Source organism: Lipophrys pholis (genome assembly GCF_963383615.2).
Source record: "Lipophrys pholis genome assembly, chromosome: 5".
Taxonomy (NCBI): Eukaryota; Metazoa; Chordata; class Actinopteri; order Blenniiformes; family Blenniidae; genus Lipophrys; species Lipophrys pholis.
Window position 1 is genome coordinate 34,545,337 of NC_137628.1, and position 18,977 is coordinate 34,564,313.

General features: G+C 42.2%; 1 pseudogene across 1 annotated transcript; it reads right to left on the bottom strand.

Moving 5' to 3' along the window:
• Window positions 1–250: 250 nt before the first annotated feature.
• LOC308110344 lies at window positions 251–770 on the bottom strand (annotated as a pseudogene). The gene is made up of 3 exons: window positions 684–770; window positions 448–608; window positions 251–370 (listed from the first exon to the last, which is right to left on the bottom strand). The product of its transcript is annotated as an uncharacterized misc_RNA (transcript).
• Window positions 771–18,977: the final 18,207 nt, after the last annotated feature.

Consider the following 18,977-nt stretch of genomic DNA (forward strand, 5'->3'; position numbering starts at 1 on the left):
TGAGGTGTGTGCAGTGTGAGTGTGAGGTGTGTGCAGAGTGAGTGTGAGGTGTGTGTAGGGTGTGTGCAGTGTGTGCAGTGTGTGAGGTGTGTGAGGTGTGTGAGGTGTGTGTAGTGTGTGCAGTGGGTGTGGTGTTTGCAGTGTGTGTCTGAGGTGTTTGAGGTGTGTGCGGTGTGTGTGAGGTGTGTGCAGTGTGTGCAGTGTGTGTAGTGTGTGAGGTGTGTGCATTGTGTGAGGTGTGCAAGGTGGGTTAGGTGTGTGCAGTGTGTGAGGTGTGGGCAGTGTGTGGGGTGTATGCAGTGTGTGAGGTGTGTGCAGTGTGTGAGGTGTGTGCAGTGTGTGGGGTGTGTGCGGTGTGTGGGGTGTGTGCAGTGTGTGGGGTGTGTGCAGTGTTTGGGGTGTGTGCAGTGTGTGAGGTGTGGTGCAGTGTGTGGGGGTGTGTGCAGTGTGTGGGGTGTGTGCAGTGTGTGGGGTGTGTGCAGTGTGTAGGGGTGTGTGCAGTGTGTGAGGTGTGTGCAGTGTGTGGGGTGTGTGCAGTGTGTGGGGGTGTGTGCAGTGTGTGAGGTGTGTGCAGTGTTTGGGGTGTGTGCAGTGTGTGGGGTGTGTGCAGTGTGTGAGGCATGTGCAGTGTGTGAGGTGTGTGCAGTGTGTGGGGTGTGTGCAGTGTGTGGGGTGTGTGCAGTGTGTGGGGTGTGTGCAGTGTGTGAGGTGTGTGCAGTGTGTGAGGTGTGTGGGGTTTGTGAGGTGTGTGCAGTGGGTGCAGTGGGTGTGGTGTTTGCAGTGTGTGAGGTGTGTGTGGGGTGTGTGCAGTGTGTGAGGTGTGTGCAGTAGTGTGTAGTGTGTGAGGTGTGTGTGCAGTGTGTGAGGTGTGTGCAGTGTGTGAGGTGTGTGAGATGTGTGTGCAGTGTGTGTAGTGTGTGAGGTGTGTGTGTGCAGTGTGTGAGGTGTGTGCAGTGTGTGAGGTGTGTGCAGTGTGTGCAGTGTGTGAGGTGTTTGTGTGCAGTGTGTGAGGTGTGTGCAGTGTGTGTGGGGTGTGTGAGGTGTGTGCAGTGTGGTGTAGTGTGTGAGGTGTGTGTGTGCAGTGTGTGAGGTGTGTGCAGTGTGTGGGGTGTGTGCAGTGTGTGAGGTGTGTGCAGTGGGTGTGGTGTTTGCAGTGTGTGTCTGAGGTGTTTGAGGTGTGTGAGGTGTGTGCAGTGTGTGAGGTGTGTGCAGTGTGTGGGGTGTGTGCAGTGTGTGAGGTGTGTGCAGTGTGTGCAGTGTGTGGGGTGTGTGCAGTGTGTGAGGTGTGTGCAGTGTGTGAGGTGTGTGCAGTGTGTGCAGTGTGTGAGGTGTTTGTGTTCATTCAGCGAGTCACAGGGAAACTATTTTCCTTTTCATTGTTTTGTCAATGAAAAGTTGAGTGATGAGTGTAGAGAACCTGAGTCTTCCTGTTGATGAACACGTTCTGAAGCTGAGCACGTTATTTAAGAGCAGAGCTGGATGTATAGCCCCAAGCGCAGGGTCGACCGCGGCGGCGTGGTAGGATTTCATTGATTCAAGAGTTTTAACTTTAAAGCATTAAAACCCGACAATCAGCGAGTCAATTGCTTGTAAGTGTTGGAGCTGCTGCAGCATCGATTCCTCTCGTTTGGCTTTTATTCTCCTGCAGCCGGAGTGCTGTTAGTGCGTCTGAGTGCTTTCTGTCAACTGCTATTCTGCTCCACCCGACACTTCTCAGCTCCCGGCACCACCGCGCACTGGAAACACCGAGAAAACCCAGAAAGTTCTACTGCAGCTGCAGCAGCAGCCAGAGAGGAGAGAGGAGGAGGAGGAGGAGGAGGAGGAGGAGAAGGAGGAGAAGGAGGAGGAGGAGGAGAAGGAAGAGGAGAAGGAGGAGAAGGAGGAGGAGGAGGAGGAGGAGAAGGAGGAGGAGGAGGAGGAGGAGGAGGAGAAGGAGAAGGAGGAGGAGAAGGAGGAGGAGAAGGAGAAGGAAGAGGAGAAGGAGGAGAAGGAGGAGAAGGAGGAGAAGGAGGAGGAGGAGGAGGAAGAAGAAGAAGAGAAGGAGGAGGAAGAGGAGGAGGAGGGGGAGTAGCAGGAGGAGGAGGAGGAGGAGGAGGAGGAGGAGGAGGAGAAGGAGAAGGAAGAGGAGGAGGAGGAGGAGGAGAAGGAAAAGGAGGAGGAGGAGGAGGAGGAGGAGAAGGAGGAGGAGGAGGAGGAGGAGGAGGAGGAGGAGGAGGAGGAAAAAGAGGAGAAGGAGGAGGAGGAGGAGGAGGAGGAGGAGGAGGAGGAGGAGGAGGAGGAGAAGGAGAAGGAGGAAAAGGAGGAGGAGTAGGAGGAGGAGGAAGAAGGAGAAGGAGGAGAAGGAGGAGAAGGAGGAGGAGGAGGAGGAGTAGGAGGAGGAGGAGGAAGAAGGCTGCTGCTGCAGAGTCTCGGTGGGGGGCTTTGAGAGAGAGATGAAAAAGAGACGGGGAAAAAGAAAGAGGTAAAACGGAGGAAGAGTAAGAGATGGGGCTGAAGGAAGAGAAGAACCTGGTGGAGGAACATGAATTCATTGAGTCCTGTTCAAAATACAACAGCTGGAGAACCTCTCTCTCTCTCTCTCTCTCTCTCTCTCTCTCTCTCTCTACCCCCCCCCTCTCTCTCTCTCTCTCTCTCTCTCTCTCTCTCTCTCTCTCTCTCTCTCTCTCTCTCTCTCTCTACCCCCCCCCTCTCTCTCTCTCTCTCTCTCTCTCTCTCTCTCTCTCTCTCTCTCTCTCTCTACCCCCCCCCCTCCTCTCTCTCTCTCTCTCTCTCTCTCTACCCCCCCCCCCCCCTCTCTCTCTCTCTCTCTCTCTCTCTCTCTCCTCAGGGCTGAGCTCCTTCATCTTTACATTTTCATAAAAAAAAATATGAAAAGGAACTTTCTTTCTTTTGCAGTGTGTTTTTATATTTCCTATATTGTTTTTATATTTCCTGTATGGTTTTTATATTTCCTTTGTTGTTTTTATATTTCCTATATTGTTTTTATATTTCCTTTGTTGTTTTTATATTTCCTATATTGTTTTTATATTTCCTACGTTGTTTTTATATTTCCTATATTGTTTTTATATTTCCCTTGTTGTTTTTATATTTCCTATATTGTTTTTATATTTCCTATATTGTTTTTATATTTATATTTCCTGTATTGTTTTATATTTCCTTTGTTGTTTTTATATGTCCTATATTGTTTTTATATTTCCTTTGTTTGTTTTATATTTCCTATATTGTTTTTATATTTCCTACGTTGTTTTTATATTTCCTATATTGTTTTTATATTTCCTGTATTGTTTTTATATTTCCTACGTTGTTTTAATACTTCCTATATTGTTTTTATCTTTCCCTTGTTGTTTTTATATTTCCTATATGTTTTTATATTTCCTTTGTTGTTTTATATTTCCTGTATTGTTTTTATATTTCCTATATTGTTTTTATATTTCCTTTGTTGTTTTTATATTTCCTATATTGTTTTTATATTCCTATATTGTTTTTATATTTCCTGTGTTGTTTTTATATTTCCTACGTTGTTTTAATACTTCCTATATTGTTTTTATATTCCCTTGTTGTTTTTATATTTCCTGTATTGTTTTTATATTTCTATATTGTTTTTATATTTCCTTTGTTGTTTTTATATTTCCTGTATTGTTTTTATATTTCCTATATTGTTTTTATATTTCCTTTGTTGTTTTTATATTTTCCTTATGTTTTTATATTTCCTGTATTGTTTTTATATTTCCTACGTTGTTTTTATATTTCCTATATTGTTTTTATATTTCCTACGTTGTTTTTATATTTCCTATATTGTTTTTATATTTCCTATATTGTTTTTATATTAGTTCTGCAGTAATCGAGGCTTCAACCATGTACTGTGCGTTCCAAACCATGGATAGCAGTACTGTACTGTAATGTAATGTAATGTATTAATGTACTGTACTGTAATGTCAGTACATTACAGTACAGTTACTGTAATGTACTGTACTGTAATGTAATGTAATGTAATGTACTGTGTTAATGTACTGTATTGTACTGTACTGTGCTGTACTGTATGTCAGTACATTACAGCAGTTGCTGTAATGTACTGTACTGCACTGTACTGTACTACACTGCACTGTTCTGGTATTAATGTACTATACTGTAATGTACTATAATGTACTGTACTGTACTTTACCGTACTGTACTGTGCTTTGCCGTACTGTACTGTACTGTACTGTACTTTACCGTATTGTACTGTGCTTTGCCGTACTGTACTGTGCTTTGCCGTACTGTACTGTACTGTACTGTAATGTACTGTACTTTACCATACTGTACTGTACTGTGCTTTGCCGTACTGTACTTACTGTACTGTAATGTACTGTACTGTACTTACTGTACTGTAATGTACTGTACTGTACTGTACTCTACTGTACTGTGCTGTACTGTACTGTAGTTTAATGTACTGTAGTTTAATGTACTGTAGTTAGTTTTCACCTGTTAATTATAAAAGCTGGCAGAAGGACCAGAGATGCTGCAGTACTGCTGGATGACATTTGAACTAACAGACCTGATGAGGATTATCAGTCACTGGTCTAATTTGGTGGATTTTTTTTTTTTAAATGAAGAAGGAAATATCAGCCCCCCCTGTACCTATTAAGTACAACAACAAAACTGTGAGATTTTAAAAATGAGGCTAAAACTACAAACTGATTTCCACAGGCTAAAGGACTAAAATGTGACTTTAAATAAATCCATTCTTTGGTGAGTGACTGAGACTGAAATGAAAATAAAAGGAGTAGTGGACGCAGTAATACTCCTGCTCAGCTCAATACAGCGGTGAGGGAAATACACACGGAGATAAAATAGTGTAATATTATTATTATCACACACTTTACATGTTGAGCATCAGGAACTTCTGCATGTCACACAAAAAAACCAAAACAAAACAACCCTTACTTTGAAGGCCTGGAGGCCCTTTGATGAAACTGGTGATTTATTGACTGTCTGCACATTGTGGACAGAAATAAAGAACAACTAATGCTGGGGGAGTTGGGGTTTTATACATTATAAAAAAACTAAATATGAATATCTAATGAGCTGAAAGTAATGGTCTGTGTTGTGGGCATAAAAACAAACGTTTAAAAGTCTTATAATGCCACTTAAATCCTTTCCTTCTCATAACAATATGAAATCAGCAGATATTAGAATAATCAGCTGTAATATAGAAGCTTTTACTACATGACTATGGAGTGGGAATGAAATCCAGATCAACTCGAAATGAAAGAGAAAGACAGGAAGAGAGAAGGAAGAGAGAGAAAGACAGGAAGAGAGAGAAAGACGGGAAGAGAGAGAAAGACGGGAAGAGAGAGAAAGACAGGAAGAGAGAGAAAGACAGGAAGAGAGAGAAAGACAGGAAGAGAGAAGGAAGAGAGAGAAAGACAGGAAGAGAGAGAAAGATGGGAAGAGAGAAGGAAGAGAGAGAAAGACGGGAAGAGAGAGAAAGACAGGAAGAGAGAGAAAGACAGGAAGAGAGAAGGAAGAGAGAGAAAGACAGGAAGAGAGAAGGAAGAGAGAGAAAGACAGGAAGAGAGAGAAAGACGGGAAGAGAGAGAAAGACGGGAAGAGAGAGAAAGACAGGAAGAGAGAGAAAGACAGGAAGAGAGAAGGAAGAGAGAGAAAGACAGGAAGAGAGAGAAAGACATGAAGAGAGAAGGAAGAGAGAAGGAAGAGAGAGAAAGACGGGAAGAGAGAGAAAGACATGAAGAGAGAAGGAAGAGAGAAGGAAGAGAGAAGGAAGAGAGAAGGAAGAGAGAGAAAGACATGAAGAGAGAAGGAAGAGAGAGATGAGTGACTGTGACTGGAAATACAAAGAGAAGTGGAGAATCTAACAGACAGGAGGAAGTTTTACAACAACCATCATATAAATCTACCCAATTTACTAGATGTGTGTGTGTGTGTGTGTGTGTGTGTGTGTGTGTGTGTGTGTGTGTGTGTGTGTGTGTGTGTGTGTGTGTGTGTGTGTGTGTGTGTGTGTGTGTGTGTGTGTGTGTGTGTGTGTGTGTGTGTGTGTGTGTGTGTGTGTGTGTGTGGAGTAGCATGGGTCCACTAAAAAGGACCAATGTGGCACATAACCAGCCGTGGACGTACAATATCACCACCGGGATCCGTCTCTATGACACACACACACACACACACACACACACACACACACACACACACACACACACACACACACACACACACACACACACACACACACACACACACTGGAGGAACAGGGGCTGTATAGGAAGCATTTAATGAGAAGTCTGATGTTCTTATTGCTGGAGTCGCCGATTCATTCACAGAGGTGTGTGTGTGTGTGTGTGTGTGTGTGTGTGTGTGTGTGTGTGTGTGTGTGTGTGTGTGTGTGTGTGTGTGTGTGTGTGTGTGTGTGTGTGTGTGTGTGTGTCCTATGGTTTATTCCCACCAGGGAGACATGCTCGCGGTGGCCGGAGCCAATTGGACTCGCCTGAAGGATTGCTGTTGGAGAGGAAAATGGGAAGAAAGGAGGAGAAATGGAGGAGTTATCTATAGGAAACAAAAAGCGAGGGAGGGAGGGAGGGAGGGAGGGAGGGAGGCAGTAATCCTATTCATTATATATTCTCATGGTAAGAGGAGGATAGGAGGACATGTGTGTGTAACAGGGACCATCATTATTTTAAAGAATTATTGAAGCTCTCCTGCCATTGAAAGGAAAGAGAGGCTCAAGGCCTTTTAACTCCAGGAACTTCCTGCAGCCTTCCTCCACCTCCTCCACCTATTCCACCTCCTCCACCTCCTCCACCTATTCCACCTCCTCCACCTCCTCCACCTCCTCCACCTATTCCACCTCCTCCACCTCCTCCACCTATTCCACCTCCTCCACCTCCTCCACTTCCTCCACAATCAAACTGTTTCTTTCTTTGTTTTCATTTCATAAATTCAGAGCTGCAGTACCTCTGTTTCCCCTCTGTGACTCACCAAACACAATAAAAACACAGAAGAAGACAGACCACATAGAAATATAGAAGTAGACTTCTGCACATAAACACATAAACCACTATATATAACTCTAGTTTTATAGGTCTATGGCCCCGCTCCACCTGCTTCTAGCTTCTGCAGCTCCACCCGAGCTTCTAGTCCCTGATTGTTCTGGTTATTAGGTGACGTAGTTTTTTTTTGTTTTTGTTTTTTTTTTTAGATCGGCGGGGTGATCGGCTGGATTTGCTGAACCCCGATCACTTACCAATCACTAATATCGATCCGATATCTACCGATCGGATCGGGACATCCCTAATTAATATAGTACAATATATTGGAACATGCATAAGGAATTGCTGCTTTTCATATATTGACAATTATATGAAAATATATTTCCTTTTATATAAACTATAAGGAATAATATTTTCAATACATTTTCTCATATATATGGATGAATATATTTATTCTTTTGATTACATATATTTTATAATATATTCAATACACTTTGTCATATATATGGATGAATATCGTGAAATACTTGTAAACACATACTTAATATATTATACTTCAGAATATATATGGATTAATATATGGACATATATATATTGACATGGATGTAATAATGTACTTAATACAATTCAGAATATAGATATTTACATATGAGCATGTACCAAAATGTTGATTGCAACATAGATATGTATGTATGCATATATCAAATAAAAAAGACCAAAGGTAATCCATCAAATGTCTTTAATTCTTATTTGAAAATAAAAAAATCGATCCTATCATCCTATTTGACGCTGGCCTTTCTTCATTTTGCTTCAACACAAATCATACGCTTCATCTTTATAGATTAAATGACAGATTCCTGTCAACATGTACGTCTTCACGTGGCTGAATATGTCATGAATGGATGAACGTTCCCCTGAAATGGCCTGAGAGGCTCATGACAGAATATGGTTGATAAATTCATTGAATATGTGTCATTTCTAAATCCAGTGGTTAAATGAACATTACTCTTATGTCAATAAAATCATGTGTACAACTATATATCTATATAGAGATAGATAGATAGATAGATAGATAGATAGATAGATAGATAGATAGATAGATAGATAGATAGATAGATAGATAGATAGATAGATAGATAGGTAGATAGGTAGATAGATAGATAGGTAGATAGGTAGATAGGTAGATAGATAGATAGATAGATAGATAGATAGATAGATAGATAGATAGATAGATACTGTAAAATATATACATAACTATAAGCAGTTATTTGCAGTCATTTACCATATATAGAAATATATTATTTAAAGGAGACATATCATGCTTTTAAATCCTTCCTTTTTACATATAAATCATACAGTTGTGGTCTATACAACGCGGAACTGCAATGCTTGGGTCTGAATTCCTCATTATTAGAGCTCCACAGGCCCCTTTTCAACCCCTTTTCTGATGCGCTTCTGAGAGCAACTGGTTTTGGGGCGGTCTCTTCATACCCCGCCTCCTCTCCAGGTTGCAGAGGTGACACTCGGTTCAACTCCACCCTGTTCGGCCATCTTTGTAGTTTGATAGAACAGATACAATTATCTAGCGGCGCAGAAACTTTATATTCACACATTATTTACAAAATGTCAACAAGGGAAGATTTGTCCATCCAGCCATACATGTTGGAGCCAGAGTCGGACCCGGCGGAGCCAGATGAAAATGACGATGATGCACCTGCAGAACAACGTCTTCATAAGGATGTAACGCAATGGTGTGTTACTATATTTACACTAACTTCTCCATCCATGCCCACTACTACAATACTGCCTGTATTACAACGACTATTTAACACAGAAGTTACATTCTAATCTAAAACGAGCACACAGCGCTAACATATGAAGACGGTGCAACTGCTAATGCTAACAAAACAATGACAGGGACGTCTTATCATCACACTTTTTAGCGTTATATACAGCTTACCGAAGTGCTCTGTTCGTCGTCTCCATAGATAGAAGGAACTGACCGCTCAATCAGACCAAGTCTTTCAGCAAATCCTTCTTTATACTGGCGGAGGTTGCTGAAGCAGTCGTCCTTAAAGTGATTCGCGCACACAAAAATGACCTTACCCACAGATGTGGGTACATTTCTGTGAAAAATAAAACTCAACCAGGCACTTGGAAAAGGTTCTGATGCTGGGAGACGGTGTAACGAAGCTTGTGGGTTACTACATCCAACAACCGAACATTTCCACTTATCCTCTCGTAACTTCGGTTGGACTACAAAATCGCAGCGAGAAACAAAAATGGCGGATTGCTCGAAATGTCGATGTCCTAATTTGGCAGTTCCGCTGAGAATACTGTGACGTCATTGTTCAAAAAACGTAATAGAGAATAGAAAAATCGAAACGGATCGCAAAATATGACCAAAACAGAATATAAAGATATCAACGGAGCACCTGAAGAGACTACTTTGAACTTTTCTGTACTTCTAAACACTCTAAATATACAACAACATGCATTTAAGGGCTAAAAAAGTGGATTTAGCATGATACGTCCCCTTTAATATGTGAAAATATATGACTGCTCCATGAGGGCATCCATCCATCCATCCACCTGTTTTCTGCTCAGGTAGGATCTACTTTTCATCCTCAGTCCATCCCTCTGGTTGTAACCTGCGATGGGGGCGGGGTTTGGTGGAGGCTTCCACCATGTTGGAATGTGGCTGGGAGTCATTAGGAGACAGAGGGGACGTCCAAAATGTCCCTCCTATCTCTTTATCTATGGACTTTACCTTAACCCCTGGATGACATCACAGGGGAAAGGAAAGGAGTTAGGAGGCTTCCTAAAGGAGTTAGTAAAAGGTGTTAGGAGGCTTCCTAAAGGAGTTAGTGAAAGGTGTTAGGAGGCTTCCTAAAGGAGTTAAGGAAGGGTTTTAGGAGGCTTCCTAAAGGAGTTAGTGAAAGGGGTTGGGAGGCTTCCTAAAGGAGTTAGTAAAAGGTGTTAGGAGGCTTCCTAAAGGAGTTAAGGAAGGGTTTTAGGAGGCTTCCTAAAGGAGTTAGTGAAAGGTGTTAGGAGGCTTCCTAAAGGAGTTAAGAAAAGGTGTTAGGAGACTTCCTAAAGGAGTTAAGGAAAGGTGTTAGGAGGCTTCCTAAAGGAGTTAGTAAAAGGTGTTAGGAGGCTTCCTAAAGGAGTTAGTAAAGGTGTTAGGAGGCTTCCTAAAGGAGTTAAGGAAAGGTGTTAGGAGGCTTCCTAAAGGAGTTAGTAAAGGAGATCACGGTGGTGAGGCAGTCAGACTTTCACTTAGTGACGTCATAATAAAGCGACGGCGGCTCTAGTTAGTGACATCTGCCATGGTGGAGAAAGAACTACAAGTTTCTGAAAATGAACTACAGAAAGTTCCTCTGGGTTCTAGATGATTTCAAGTGGTTCTACGCAGATTATTACTTTGGTAACTTACATGATCTGCTCCTTTTTCAGTCATCCTGAGTTTCCCTGAACGCTCCGATGAGCGGGTTCCTTTAAATGTTGTCGCCACAAGGAATTGTGGGGGAACATGAGCTGGTCTCCTTTGGTAAAGGAACCATCAGTGGTTCCTAGGCTAAAGGAGGTTCTAAAGGAAGCATCAGTGGTTCCTAGGCTAAAGGAGGTTCTAAAGGAAGCATCAGTGGTTCCTAGGCTAAAGGAGGTTCTAAAGGAAGCATCAGTGGTTCCTAGGCTAAAGGAGGTTCTAAAGGAAGCATCAGTGGTTCCTAGGCTAAGGGGGTTCTAAGGAAATCCCCAGTGGTTCCTCGGCTAAAGGAAGTTCTAGAAGAACCATCAGTGGTTCCTAGGCTAAAGGAGGTTCTAAAGGAAGCATCAGTGGTTCCTAGACTAAAGGAGGTTCTAAAGGAACCATCAGTGGTTCCTAGACTAAAGAAGGTTCTAAATGAAGCATCAGTGGTTCCTAGGCTAAAGGAGGTTCTAAAGGAAGCATCAGTGGTTCCTAGACTAAAGAAGGTTCGAAAGGAAGCATCAGTGGTTCCTAGGCTAAGGGGGTTCTAAGGAAAGCCCCAGTGGTTCCTCGGCTAAAGGAAGTTCTAGAAGAAGCATCAGTGGTTCCTAGACTAAAGAAGGTTCTAAATGAAGCATCAGTGGTTCCTAGACTAAAAGAGGTTCTAAAGGAAGCATCAGTGGTTCCTAGACTAAAGGGGTTTCTAAAGAAACCATCAGTGGTTCCTAGGCTAAAGGAGGTTCTAAGGAAAGCCCCAGTGGTTCCTAGGCTAAAGGAAGTTCTAGAAGAAGCATCAGTGGTTCCTAAGCTAAAGGAGGTTCTAAAAGAAGCAACGAGCCTCCTTTCCTTTGCTTATTGAGAATTCAGACGGTTCTTATAATTGCCGCCACACTAAAGACTTCCGGGTGACGGAGAAGTGATAGAGAAGGAGACAGGAGGGACAATTTGGACTTACCCTGACTCCACCCTGATGGGGGCGTGGTTTGGTGGAGGCTTCCACCATGTTGGAATGTGGCTGGGAGTCATTGGGAGACTGACTCCACCTTGGTTGAGGCGGGTCTGCAGCGGTTGTCGGCCAATCAAACGCCGCCACCAATCAGCAGCTGAGGGGCTGTTGGCAGATAAACAGGCTGTGGCCCCATTAGACTCCTGAGCCGGCGGGTCTGGACCTGCAGCCGTCTGTCATCTCATCTTTTATTCAGGCTCATTTCGCTTGGAGTTTTCCAACCTGCAGTTTTCTCCACAACGCTCTGCTAGTTTTCCCCTCAGCGAACTTTTGGGATTCATTAGTTTGTGGTGTACGCCTGCACAGGTGTGTTTTTGTGCTGGCAGCCCTGAAACTCCTGCAAAATTGAGGAAGGAGTGTTGGTGATGTGTGGAGCCAGAACCGATGGAACCGATGGAACTTTAACGTGTGTCGCTGCACTGGCTGCTTGATCGTCTGCAGCTAATTGCTTTTCTTGACTGTCCACTGATGTGACTCCTGTTATCTCCTAGTGACTTCCTGTTTCTTTCTCCCGTCCTCCACAGAGTTTCCTCCTCTACCTACCCTCCTGCCACTCACTCCAGCTTCACAAAAAATAAAAAAATAAAAAAACTAGTCATCCTTCCTGATTGTGAACAAACCAGGAGGCGATCAAGACCCAGGCTCAGGAGAACGCTGCTGCTGCAGCCGAGCTCCAGCCGTGATGCAATATTGAATGGCAGAGCAGAAAGCAGGAGAGATCACACTGAAAGATGAATCAAACGGCTCCTCTTTCCTTATTCATGCCTCCTGTTCATGTAGACACTGCTTTTCCTGCAGAAACACGGCTTGTAATTAAGTTGTGCGGCTATGTTGGGGAGGAATCTGCCGTCGGTTTAGAGACGCTGGAGGAAGAAAAGACTCCATAATGCATGAGGCATCGGCAGCATGTTCATTTACTCCTTTTTGATTTCACCTGATTGAAACGTCTGGATAAGTGGGCGTTATGTAAGCGTGGAGCCAACATTCTGAGGAGGAGATAGAGACAGGCAGTGTGCGGGGGGGGGACACTCAGCTGCACACTGTAAAAAGTTTCAGCTGCCTCAGCTTGTTCCACGAAGTCAGGCTGACGACTAAAACTTTCCCCCTTCCTCGGAAGAAGAACAATTCCTGGTAAAAATGAAAGGGGTGGTCCTGAAGCAGCCCTGCAACGTGTCGGACTGGGAACTTCAATCAAACACCAAACTTGACCATCATCACAAAGAGCGATTAAGAACTTCTTCTTTTCCAGCCTTCCAGGGTCTGGTCAGCTCAGCAGTGCCAGTCTAATTGTTCTTCAGAATGCAAAGCAGGACCATCAGGCCGACACAGAACAGGATACGGAGAACACAAATGGATTTTTCTTAAAAACACCAGATTTAAAACTCCCAGATCTCATCCAACTCAAAACTGTCCAAATGATACGTAAAGCAAGCAGAGGTGCACTGAAGGGTTTCAGAAAAGATTCTTAGGGAGAGAAGGAGACAATCTTTTAAGAGGAAAACTACATTTCAAGATGCAATCTGCTATCGACACTGAAAAAGGTGAGTATAACAATAGCAGAGGTAAAATTATGGAACTGATGAAATAATACAAAGCACCAACATGAACCACTTTATAAAGCTTTTTAAATCATATGACATTAGTAAGTATAAGAAAGAGCAATAATTTTACCTAGAGCAGCAACAATATATAATATGCATATAATGGTATGAAATATATTACTTAAACATAATAAAAGTTATATATCATGATAGAGGATATTAATTAAAATATTGCCACACTATATTTTGTATTTAAAATGTAACTGAAGAAATTTAAATATTATATTATTTTCATGATAAATATTATGTACATGTAATGTATATTCATATATATATATATATATATATATATATATGTTTCATGTGTGTGTATAAACTGTATATATAAAACTTGTGTGTTGTATATATTGAATGTGTATTGTAAAAATGGTAATATTAGATTTTGTTTTTATCTATTATCCAGAGAGCCTTGTTGTGTTTTTGTGATGGGGAAGGAATAAGAATAAGCTTTGTCTTCAGCCTACATCCTATTGGCTGATTAGTTGGATAATTGAGTGCTTGTTTTGTTTTTGTTTGTCTGAAGACTGCCGAAATTACAATAAAAAAACAAAAAAAACTTTAAACCGGTTACAACCTCTCAGAGACCCGCAGGTGGGCGGGATTGTAATCTGCTGCTTCCATTGGAGCCCGGAGCGGCTGGAGGCCGGAAGCAAAGCAGCAGGAGCTCCTCATCACTGAACCCTACAAAGTGTGGATTCAGGCCAAGGATTGGAACGCCAGAGCTCATTGTTGAGGCGTTATGTGCGACTGTAGCTGAGGTTCCAATAAACTGTTTCCCGGGTGTCACAGTGTGTTTGGTCGTCCTGTTGGCACGGGGGTTCCTGTGTGGTGAGGTCCCGGGTGTCACAGTGTGTTTGGTCGTCCTGTTGGCACGGGGGTTCCTGTGTGGTGAGGTCCCGGGTGTCACAGTGTGTTTGGTCGTCCTGTTGGCACGGGGGTTCCTGTGTGGTGAGGTCCCGGGTGTCACAGTGTGTTTGGTCGTCCTGTTTGCACGGGGGTTCCTGTGTGGTGAGGTGCCGGTGTCACAGTGTGTTTGGTCGTCCTGTTTGCATGGGGGTTCCTGTGTGGTGAGGTGCCGGTGTCACAGTGTGTTTGGTCATCCTGTTGGCACGGGGGTTCCTGTGTGGTGAGGTCCCGTGTGTCACAGTGTGTTTGGTCGTCCTGTTGGCACGGGGGTTCCTGTGTGGTGAGGTGCTGGTTGGTTTCCACTGTTTGGTTGAGGATGGAGAATCGGTCCCGGTGCTCCCCTTCATGTGGTTCCTCTTGTTCCTATTCATTGAGTTCAGCCCAGCTTTTCATTGGTTTTCCAATAAACATGACGTTTACTTGGTCGACCGTGACTCTTTGTTTTTGGTACCCAGACTACATAAGAGGAGTTGGACGCCATGTTTTCCAGAAACTTTCTGATCCTTCATGTCTTTCAGAAATAATCATGTCACCAGAAGGATTCTCTCTCATCTCCGGTCAGTGTCATTAAAAACTCCAAGAAGATATTCAGGATGTCCCGGGGGGAACGGGACACGTTCACCCTCCTGGTCCAACTCACTCATTCCCCACTGTGACTGAGTGAAAGCATTATGGTCCAAGGCTGTGATGCAATCTCACACAATATGTAATGTCAGTTGCTTCTAACCTTTCTCTTGATTGGAAGTCCAACAGAAGAAAGTCTCAGACTCCTCCTCCAAACCAGCTGAGCTCCTCCCTCCGTTCTCTACACGACGTTCTTGTTCACAGGGCTGAGAAATTCAATGGGATGTTTGTGATGTAGAGGCCACATTGAAAATAGACACATGCTGTGGAACCACAGAGACTCCAGAGATCCTTGACACTGCTGAGCGTGAACATTTATTCACCAAATCCACAAACGTAGGACAAAGGCCAGTGATGCACCAAGCAAAGTGTTTCCTGGGGTCAAAGGTCGCTTCAGAAGGTCTGATGGAAAACAACTCCACTATTTCCTGATTAGTTTCAGTTTTCACCTGGAAGTCTTTCTCCTCAGAAACGGAGTGTTTGTCCATCTAGCAGTGGACTGTGACCATCAGAAACATAAAGCCCAGCGCCCCCATGTGGCGGGTGGAGGCGTCCACGTCTGTGTGAACGGCTGCAGTTCATGTGACCCTGCCGGAGACTTTCTGACTTCAACATGAGTAAAATTCTACAAAGTAAAAAGTGACCCAAAGACTTTGCTAAGGGAAACCAACAGAACCGCCCTCAACTTCCTCTTCCCTTCAAAGCTAAAGCTAAAACCTCCCAGTAGACCCGACAAAGACTTTCAACACCAGCACAAAATTAAGATTCTAATTTGGGATTAGTCCCCCCCCCCCCCCCGAAAACAGCATTTATCAAGCAGCCGTATGTAAATGTGGCTTCGCTCCCACAACTTTTCTCCAACTTCTTTTAGCGTAGAACAAATACATTTGCTGTGTTTTGTCAACCCTGGCGCTCGATAAGACGTCACTTTGTTAATTAAAAGAGGGAATACCGGAACAATCTGCAGGGTTTTCTATTTAAATCCTGGCCAAGTTGTGATTGCGCCGAGGCGATGGGGCTTGATTTTCTAGCGGAGCAGTAAATGACATGGGGAGTGGAGGAGGAGCTGCGACCTGGAGCCCAGAACCGAGGAAGAGGAGCAGCTTCACAGGAAGTCCGGCGGAAGGAGGAAGGCTCCTACGGTGTGACGAGTTTAACCACTCCTTCCTTCTGTAATGCTCATTATGATTCCGTTCCAGCCAGAGTTAACTTCATTTAAACACACTGAGCTTATAAACCGCATTACAACAAGCTTGTGCTTCATTAGTCCCTTTTAGAAAGTTCCTGTGTTTTGGGGCTGGTGTACTGCAGTACCTGGAGTAGTTTAGTGAATATAAAGGTCTATCAGGTAGATCCTCTCCATCTTCCAAAGCATTTTAGGATTGTACCTCAACGAACACTTGAAAATTAAAATGAGCTCTTTTAAGTTCTTATATTTTCTGTCATTAATCAAAATGATCATATCTAAACATTAAAGAAGAAGATTGGTACTTTATTAATCCAGTTGGGTGAATTTCTTCAATGAATTGACCTGTCGAGGGACACACACACACACACACACACACACACACACGGAGAACATGCAAACTCCACACAGAAAGGCTGGAATCAAACCAATGACATTCTCGCTGTGAGGCCAGAGCACTAACCACTGCGCCACCGTGTGGCCCAAATATATAAACATCAACAAACCTGGACACATTTTGGTTTGTGTGAATTAAAACTAACTGACGGAGGAAATTGACCCTGCAGCTTTTCAGCCACAGAGGAAATGAAGATGTTTCTGCTCTTTACTTACTTTAATATATATGACAACGTTTGAACAGAATATTTTCATCATGGATGAAATGAAGCTCTGAAGGAGAGCAGGATGTTGATTGAAGTTACTTTTGGAGTGACTCACTACAGTTTAGAAGAAAGTAGAAGCTTTGCCGGCTCATTGCTGCCGTTCCTTTAACGCAGTATAGAATCATTCAATGTTGATTTAAACTCTGAATGCTGACGGATTAATGGAGTGTTTGGCCATCAGCAGAAGGTCCAGTGAAAGCTCAGTCTCAGCATTAACACCAACGTTTCACAATGGAAACATCAGTTTCTGACTAGATAAAATCACATGAAACGACATGAAATCACTGACTGACTGTCGTTAATGAACCAGGACTGAACCGGACCAGGACCAGGACAAATGTGGACCAGGAACTGAAGCTTGAGTTGAGGAGGAAGAACCGCCAACAGTTGGAACTGAGAGCAAACAGGTGGAGGTCCAGCATGAAGCCTCCCGTCATCAGTTCTCATCATGGCGGTTAAATAAAAGACGATATGAGCGTGGAGCGTCTGAGAGGCGTTTCATTGTGGGCGAAGAGAGAGAGGGAGGGACGGCACACTAACAGGCGTGCACAGGGGCGAGCGAGGGGGAGTGTGTGTGTGTGTGTGCGTGCGTGCGTGCGTGCGTGCGCGTGTGTGTGTGTGTGTGTGTGCGCGTACGTGCGTGCGTGCGTGTGTGTGTGTGTGTGTGTGTGTGTGTGTGTGTGTGTGTGTGTGTGTGTGTGTGTGTGTGTGTGTGTGTGTGTGTCCATGGCTAATGGATGTTTCTGCTCGGCGTGTGGTTGAATGTGTGTTTGTCTCTCAAAGTTTTCACTCTTCCTTTTAGTCGCTCCCTAATCCTGTTACACTGAGACAGCTCTGTGTGTGTGTGTGTGTGTGTGTGTGTGTGTGTGTGTGTGTGTGTGTGTGTGTGTGTGTGTGTGTGTGTGTGTGTGTGTGTGTGTGTGTGCAGTAATGGGGTTTCCAGACTCGTCTGCTATCTAATTTTGTTTACTTCTCTTTGTGACTTCATGTGATCTTCGACTTCCGATCTGAAATAAATTCCTCTTCCTGTTTTCTAACTTTAATGAAACGTAATGTGATGTGATGTAATATGATGTAATGTAATGTCACATAATGTGATATGATGGAATGTAACATAACATAACGTAAAGTAGTGTAATGCAATGTAATGTAATGTGATGTAATGTGATGTGATGTGATGTGATGTAATGTAATGTAATGTAATGTAATGTGATGTGATGTAATGTAATGTAATATGATGCAATGTAATGTAATGTAATGTGATATGATGGAATGTAACATAACATAACGTAAAGTAGTGTAATGCAATGTAATGTAATGTGATGTAATGTGATGTGATGTGATGTGATGTAATGTAATGTAATGTAATATGATGCAATGTAATGTAATGTAATGTAATGTGATGTGATGTAATGTAATGTAATATGATGCAATGTATTGTAATGTAATGTAATGTGATGTAATGTCATGTAATATGATGCAATGTAATGTAATGTAACGTAATGTAATGTAACGTAATGTGATGTGATGCAATGTGACATAATGTCATCTAATGTAATATGACGTAACGTGATTTAATGTGATGTAATGTGATGTGATGTAATGTAATGTAATGTAACGTAATGTAATGTGATGTGATGTGATGTAATGTAATATGATGCAATGTAATGTAATGTAATGTAATGTAATGTAATGTGATGTGATGTGATGTGATGTAATGTAATGTAATATGATGCAATGTAATGTAATGTTACGTAATGTAATGTAACGTAATGTGATGTGATGTAATGTGACATAATGTCATCTAATGTAATATGACGTAACGTGATGTAATGTGAAGTAAAGTAACTTAATGTAATGTAATCTGATGTAATGTAATGTAATGTGACGTAATGTAACGTAAAGTGACATAATGTAGTGTGATGAAATATAACGTAATATATTGTGATGTAACATAATGCAACATAGCGTGATGTAAGGTAATCAAATGAAATTGACTGTAATGTAATGCAATTTAATGTGAAGTCATGTACTGTAACATAATGTAACATTTAGACATAAAAAAATGTGACATTATGTAAGATAACATAATGTCATGTAACGTATTGAAATACATTATAATACAACTAAATATAATGTAATTTAATTACATTCATCATAATGATTCAAAATGTAATGTAACATAATGCAATTGAATTTAATGAATGTAATGTAACAGTTTTATGAAATTCAATTTACTATAACCAAATGTAATGTAATAAAATTTTATTTAATATGGAATTTAATGTAACCTAATTCAATGAACTTTAAGGTCATTTAGTGTAACAGAATTAAGACTGGAACTAAAACAAAATCCTGATGGTGATTTAAAGACTTTTTTCTTAAATCGACTTAAAAGCAGATTTTTTATGTAATTTTATTTTACTGCTTTTGTCATATTCTTCATTCAACTTATACTTTAAATAGGTTTATTTTCTCTTTCCATTTTCTTTTGATGTTTTTACAATTTATTATTTGTGTTTCTTACATTTTACTTGAAATGT